Below are 7,862 nucleotides of genomic sequence, written 5' to 3' on the forward strand. Positions count from 1 at the left end.
AACTAGACAAGAGACAAATAAAAATACCATAGCAATTCAACACATGGTGAGGAGGTGGAGTGGGATAACACTACAGAAATGAATGCTTATGACTTTCATATCATCATCCCCAAAATAATCAGCCAAAAGGGATAATTACCAGGTTTATCTTAAGTATGTATACATGCAAATGTAGACCAGGATCAAATCAAAGGAACTGATCGAAGCCTACAGTGCAAATGAGAGATGGATTCCATCTCTTACTTGATAGACAAACATAAGTTCTAGACTCTAAATTTGAGTCTCAAGATTTCTGACAGTAGTATCTGTATTAAAAACATGAATTGTGTGGGTTATGGAGCAGTGATAAGATCAAATTCTGCAACTCTAAAACTTTTAATAAAAAAAAATCTTCAAATATTAGACATAAAATTGAGCTCACAGTCCCACGTGCACACAGGAAGACTTTTGTGCAGAGACCACCAAGACCAAAAAATAAATTACATTTAATTGTGTTTATCATTACTAATTTGAAACACACACCCTTTCTATAAAGATAATTTTTGTTTCCCCCATTTTCTCTATTAGAAATAGCCATTAAAAAAAAAAGTCTCACTACAATGTTCCCATCAGCACTCATTTCTTTCTTAGTATTGTTGCAATCAATATCAAAATATTTCTACAAGCTCAGCAACAGATTTAGGGACTCAGAACAGCAGTAGGTGGCCACATGCAACTACTAAAAGTGTCACTCTGTTAGCTAATGTTTGATAGCAAGTATTGAGTTTCACAGCAGGAATAATGATATGTACTAAGGACAATAGAAAAATGATTGAAAAATTCCTTCAGCTTAGGTAAATTTTCAGGAGACGTTTCAAAAGCAGAAGAAATGAGAACAGAAAAATCAGAAAAATAACTCATAAAATAGTCTTAAGATTAAGAAAAAAAATCTTACCAGAGGGAACCATCTACAACAGCTTTTGGTATCAAGGCCTGGAAGAATGCAATGAGTTTCTATGTGGAATGCAGAAGACTTAATGTAGCCAGGGCAGGGAGCCAAAGAAGCTATCACCAGGCAAGAATGACCTCAATTCATTTCTGAGTGGGTGTTTTTCGCAGAATTTAGAAAATTCTGATTGAGGACTTAATCTATTTTGTGTATCTACACTTATTATTTTGTCTGTGCTATTATCAGTGAGAAAAGAAAGTTCCAGAGGTGCCACAAGAAGAGGAGAAGGGGTTTAGCAAAGAAGTGGGTGCCTATAGCCCAAGCAAAGAGACTGCTGGAAGAAGAAAGCAACTGACACTCCAGTCCCTACAGTAAAGAAAATAAACTTTCCATGGATTGGAAAGAAGGAAATAAGAATCCAAATGCAATGACACAATGTCAAAAGGAAACTTAAGTATGTACATTTCTTTCTATTCCATCTCCAGTCATCTTCAGCTTTCATTATTTGAACAACAACAACAATAAAGTAACCATTCTAATTCATATTCTGATCATCTCACTTGTCTTCAGTTTAAAAAGCAAAAGTAGTCTTCTTTGAGAACTCACTAGAAGAAAGAGTTTTAAGCAGATCCACCTCAAAGTTCTCGAAAATTCAAGATCAACTTCTCCACTTTCATCAAACAAGAACTACCAGAAAACTATGGGAATATTAGCTCCTTGCTAGTTGTTGGGCTGCACAACCACATGGGTATTATCGCCTGCTCTCCCAGCCATTTAAATCAGGCTGGTACCCAGTTAAACGGTGGTTAGAAAATATGAGTGGGAGGGTAAAATGTACTTTATAGGATTTTTATTAGGGCAAAATGTCCTAGGCAAATACACTTTCCTGTCATATCACTCCAAGTAAGAAGAAAAAAAAAAAAAAAAAAGCTATTTCTGTCACTTTCATAGTCAGCAACACTATGAGTAGCTGTAGCAGCATCTTCTGGAAGGAAAGAAATTAGATAAAATAGAGCCAGCAAGAATGAAAGTTTAGAATTATACAGTGGTTAACTTTATTTAATCAATTGCCTTACCAGGCTAAGAAGGGGACTTGGCATGTGGCCTACACTGCAGAGGCTGCAGTGGCATGCATCCAATTATATATATCTGGCATCTAAGTTTTTCTCCTCTCTTCTCGTCCTGCAGCTAGATTTGTAATAGAAAGTTATCCCTGTCCTTCTCATCTCAAATCAAGTACAGGTAAGGGGTGGGGGCTGCCACACAATAAGTGAGCCGGTACTGCTTCAAGCTGCACCTGGGGAGGTTTAGGCTGGACGTTAGGAAATACTACTTTTCTGAAAGAGTGGTATGGGGTGCCCAGGGAGGTGGTGGAGTCACCGACTCTGGAGGTGTTCAAGGAACATTTGGATATTGCGGTGAGGGACATGGTTTAGTGAGAACTATTGGTGATAGGTGGATGGATGAACTGGGTGATTTTGTGGGTCTTTTCCAACCTTGGTGATTCTGTGATTCTGTGACTCTGCTTTGAGAGCTTAGGAGGGTATGCCTTTTGAAAATACTTGACTGCTAGACGAAGGCTAACATTTCTCTGCAGTTAACATCATTACAAGTCAGTGTTATTTAAGAGAAGAAAACATAAGTAAACAGTTCCAAATTACTCTTCTAATGACTACATTATAACCCAAAAGAAAGAAAAAAAGATGTGAGGAAACTGGAAAGAAAACAGATGTAACTGGTGCCAACTATGACAATGAGCTCCTATGCCTGCAAAATTGGTAAAATCAGAACAGGCTGATGGTCTCACATTACCCTCAGTTCTCCTCAATGCCTTCTTCTGTTACTGCTTCAGCAGGTTTTTTTTTAATACACATATGTAATAGTTGCTTAGCTAAGAGAAGACACAGAAGGGCATTATTCTCTAATCATGGCACCCATGATGGCTGTGTCATTTGCTCTTTGCAAGTAGCATTTCAACAAAGCCCCACATGCAATCAAGTCCCACATACCTGTCTCTGCTCCTTGTCACAAGCACACAGGCCAAGCATCAGCTCTAACTAGCTTCTGGCAGTGCCTACACAAAAAAAAGTACATGAATGCTATTAAAAGACACATGCATTATTCAGTGCGATGCTGCCCAAACATCACATGCTAAATTGAGCACAAGGAGCACTGGAAATGCACAGGTCAAGCAAGAGTATTTATATGGATTTTCATATACAGAACCAAGAACTATAGTTTATCATTTAAATAATCTTGTACGTAAAGTGATAAAGTATTCAAGTAACATCTCATGTTCTTATGATTCTTCTGTAACCTGGTGACCCATTTAAAAAGGGTACCATGAACTGTCTCATTCACACCTCCCCCTTATTTTTTTCCTGTCGTGTTGTTACTTTTTACTTTATCTGTGCCTTAGAGTCACAAACACCATTAAGAGAAACAGAACAGATCACCCAGCAGAGATCTGAAGGGAAGTCAAAGGGCCTGGATGCTCATTTTCAATAAATGGTCTAGAAAATACCAGCTGGGGGTTTACATTGTCTCCTTATAGCACAGTACATAACTATGCTAAAAGGGGAGAAGAAAATACACATATTCTTTGCCTGTAGGCTATCACAGAGTTGTACTCTGAGGGGGACCAATGAGCAGTTTCTCACCTACTGCTTTGCAATGTAGTGCGAGGAGAGAGCTTAGCATTTTTGCACCAACAGTCCTCTTCATTGGCAGCTGTGAAGACCACAATATGCACTAAGTAACACACTTTGGGAACATCCGGCAGCACTCCCACGTTCAGCCTCAGTTTCAGTACTTCAGTTTGCTTTGAGTTTGAACAGTTTCACAAGTTTTGGAGTCAACAAATTCTTCACAAATCGCATGTTGGGGACTGGTACTCTACAAGATCCAAAAAGGAAAAAGAAAGGGAAAGAGCATAGCAATTAGCATGTTCAGCATCTGAAGTAGGAATCACAGAACCACAGGGGTTGGGAGGGACCATTGGAGATAAACTAGTCCAACCCCCGTTAAAAGTCCAAACACAAACCTCACTTTGGCATTCATACTGATTTACAAGAAATGTAGTACTTATGCACAAGAAGCCACTTCCAAAAATTGCTTGCAAAGGTAACACATTTTTAAATTAACACATTTTTAAAGGACTTCTCCATAGTCCTTTAACTCCATGCCTTCTTCAGCTTTAATCTATTGAACTAAGCATCAGCATTTCTAAGCATTGTTCTCAATCTATGTATTTTCCTTATCTATTTGTCTTCTTTGGCACCACTGTGCCCTGGCCATCAGACATCCATTGTAATCCAACTGTCTCCAGCAGAACAAAACTGGTGGAACAGTTTCATTATTGCATCCCCTGAAGCTGCTGTTTTTGTTTCTGGTCTTCTACACATTTAGTTATATTAACACTGTGTTATGAAATATACCAGATGGACGGTGCTGGAAAAATCACATCTTGTTTTCAATAATACATGCCTTGGGTCATCACCTCACTTTTCTGTATCGAGAAACATTATTACATTTCTTAGAAGAGGTCTAAGGGTTGTAGCATGTGGATTTTCCCCCATGTACTGCAAGCAGACAAATACAGCAGACCACAATCACAGAATCACAGAATTGTAAGGGTTGGAAGGGATCTCCAGAGATCATCGAGACCAACCCCCCTGCCAAGGCAGGTTCCCTACACCAGGTCGCACAGGTAGGCGTCCAGGCGAGTCTTGAATATCTCCAGAGAAGGAGACTCCACAACCTCCCTGGGCAGCCCGTTCCAGTGCTCCCTCACCCTCACCGTGAAGAAGTTCTTACGCACATTCGTGCGAAACTTCCTGTGCTGCAGCTTATGTCCGTTTCCCCTCGTCCTGTCTCCACGTACCACTGAAAAGAGACTGGCCTCACCACTATGGCCGCCACACCTCAGATATTTATAAACCTGGATCAGGTCCCCTCTCAGTCGTCTTTTCTCAAGGCTAAACAGACCCAGTTCACTTAGCCTTTCTTCACAGGGGAGATGCTCCAGGCCCTTCACCATCTTTGTGGCCCTCCGCTGGACTCTTTCCAAGAGATCCCTGTCTTTTTGCCCAGAACTGGACACAGTACTCCAGATGAGGCCTTACCAGGGCAGAGTAGAGGGGGAGGATCACCTCCCTCGAACTGCTGGACACTCTCTTTTTAATGCACCCCAGAATGCCATTGGCCTTTTTGGCCACGAGGGCACACTGCTGGCTCATGGCCAACCTGTCGTCCACCAGGACGCCCAGGTCCCTCTCTGCAGAGCTCCTCTCCAGCAGCTCATCCCCCAGCCTGTATTGGTGCATGCAATTCTTCCTCCCTAGGTGTAAGACCCTACGCTTGCTTTTGTTGAACCTCATCTGGTTTCTTACTGCCCAGCTCTCCAGCCTGTCCAGGTCTCGCTGAATGGCAGCACAGCCTTCAGGCGTGTCAGCCAATCCTCCCAACTTCGTATCATCAGCAAACTTGCTGAGGGTGGCCACTATCCCATCATCAAGGTCATTGATGTAGATGTTGAACAAGACCGGACCCAGCACAGACCCCGGGGGGACACCACTGGTTACAGGTCTCCAGCCAGACTCTGCACCACCAACGACGACCCTCTGCGCTCTGCCAGTCAGCCAGTTCTCAACCCACCTCACAAAACGGTTTCTAAAATAAAGTTATTTCATACTGCAAGCTATTACCAGTGGGATTAAGAAATCTGCTGTAAATAAGTCAAATTTATAGGTTTCTTGAGACCTGTACTCAGTAGCTCTCATTTCACAATTGTTCAGTCTGATATCTCTTGTACTTAGTATTTGTCAAAAGATTGAAAGGTTTGTCTTGTTTTCTGTTGTTTTAGTTTGTTTTTTTTTTCCATAGAAAAGGCATCAGTTTTAAGATAAAACTGAAAGCCTCTTGCTAATTTTCATTCTCTGAATCTTGGAAAAGAGACTTTTAGGAGCAAAGGATTAGCTACGTTCACAATTAAAATGACAGTCATCTCCACTTCTGTAGAGGAAATTCCCTTTAACCAGTGTTCTGTTCCACTCTATGCCTTTTGACACCAGTGCTGGTTTATTGGGTGGTTTTTGTTTTGGTTTGGTTTTTTTTGAGGCTGAGTTTAAATTCATGAAGCAGTGAAATAGGTCTGATGTTTGGCTGACATGATTCTAGTGTTTTTTCCCAGTGGAGAAAAATAAGGATGGTAAAGTGACAGTACAGGTTAAAAAAAAAAAAAAAGTTAAAGTCAGTTACTGAAAACTGCATTTCTCTCAGGATTTCTTGGGTACAGAACTCTCTTTTCTCACCCACAAACTAAAATGTAGTATTCTCTGTTTAATAGTGCCCTCTAGTGAAAGAAAGGGAATATTCCAACAGAAGAGGTTAAAAATGATGTGGCAGAATGTCTTAAAACTATATGAGTTGATTTGTTAATGCTCTTTTACCACAAAGGGACTTTGGCATTACTATATGCCTCGCTTCATTTTAGATAAAAAGAACTCTTATTACAGCAGCTGTTCCTGAAATGCTGTCAGAGAAAAAAAAAAAAGAAAAAGAAAAAGAAAAAAAAACCACCAGAATTTGGATGTATGGCACAGCATTGTAAGGCAGGTTCACCTGAGTGGGATGAGAGGAGCATCTTGCAGCTGAATACATTTGTTAAAACCTAAGGCTAGTATCTCTATCACAGTAATGAAGCATTTCTCACGCTTTCAGAGAGGCTAAACGCTGACAGCGTATTATTGTACCCTTAATTCTTACGTTTTTCCTTAAGCAACCTTTAGGCCTAAAGAAACATGGGCAACCTCTATACTTCACAGGCAGTACTGTAACTTAAAATAAACAATGCTTTTTGTAAAGTCTTACAAAAGTCTATGTTTAATCTACCATTTGAAAACATTATAACATAGTCACAAAGGCTAATTGTTGCATTTAAACTGCCCTGAGAAGCGTAAGTTAAACACACCAAAAACTAATGCAGATTACTACAAGAAGTGCATTCATTTTGCTTTGCTGAAGTAGTCATAGTGGGAAGCCCAGCCACTGATTTTTTGTTTCTTGTTGCATCCTCTTATGTTTATAACTCATGTCCACAAAGAGTGCACAGAAATAAAAATCGAGAGTCATTCTAAAGCAGCTCTTTTCAAGACAGTGTTTTCAAGCAGAGAAAGCTGTAGAAACTAAAGCTAATTAAAATGTGACTTTTCAAATACTCTCCTCTTTCCTAATAATTTGAGCTGCTCTGAAATACACATTTCTTACTGCTAATTCACTTCCAGCAGTGGCACTGAAATAAACTTTATCCTAAAACATACCCGAAAGAGTCATTCCCTTTTTAATCAGTGACTAGCTGGCAGACATTTTAGACTTTTAATACTAGAACAGTAGAAGATAATTCTCAGGAGAGAAAGAGGGAAAGACATTATCATAAGGCACTTGCAAGTACCTTTGCAGCAGAACATACGCTAAAGTGTAACACAGACCGGGCGGCAACGCGGCCGTTGAAATGGCGGCCCCCCCGCCGACAGGGCTGAGCCGCAGCAGCGCCCCCTGCCGCCCTCCACAGGAACACCGGCGCCCCGTGGCGCCGCACTGGGGGCGGGACTGCGGTATATGCTCCGCGCTGCTCTGAGGGAAGCGCCGCGCCTAAGCGGTAGCCAAGCGACGGGCCGCCCTGCTCCGCCGCTCACGCCTGCAGTGCAGTAGTGGGGCACAACTCTTATCTCCAGGGCTTCTTATACTCTGTGGCAGAGTATAATCCTTTCCCTCCTCTGGGAGACAGGGAGGAGAGGACCCTACATTCCATCGCCCTCTGTTCAGTCTACCACATGACTAACTTCTTCACAGACAGCATTGCAGGAATGCAAGGACACAAATCTGGCCAAGTATTTTCTATACAAAGCAGCTTTTAATGTTTTGGGGCTGTCTT

The 7,862-nt window shown here is 41.2% G+C and overlaps 1 long non-coding RNA gene across 1 annotated transcript; it reads right to left on the reverse strand.

Annotated features, from left to right (window-relative positions):
• Positions 1 to 2,861: 2,861 nt before the first annotated feature.
• On the reverse strand, positions 2,862 to 7,477 carry LOC109365640. The gene is made up of 3 exons (XR_002111353.1): positions 7,380 to 7,477; positions 3,589 to 3,823; positions 2,862 to 3,002 (listed from the first exon to the last, which is right to left on the reverse strand). It is a non-coding gene; the product is annotated as an uncharacterized LOC109365640 (long non-coding RNA).
• Positions 7,478 to 7,862: the final 385 nt, after the last annotated feature.

Source organism: Meleagris gallopavo, chromosome 1 (genome assembly GCF_000146605.3).
Source record: "Meleagris gallopavo isolate NT-WF06-2002-E0010 breed Aviagen turkey brand Nicholas breeding stock chromosome 1, Turkey_5.1, whole genome shotgun sequence".
Classification (NCBI taxonomy): Eukaryota; Metazoa; Chordata; class Aves; order Galliformes; family Phasianidae; genus Meleagris; species Meleagris gallopavo.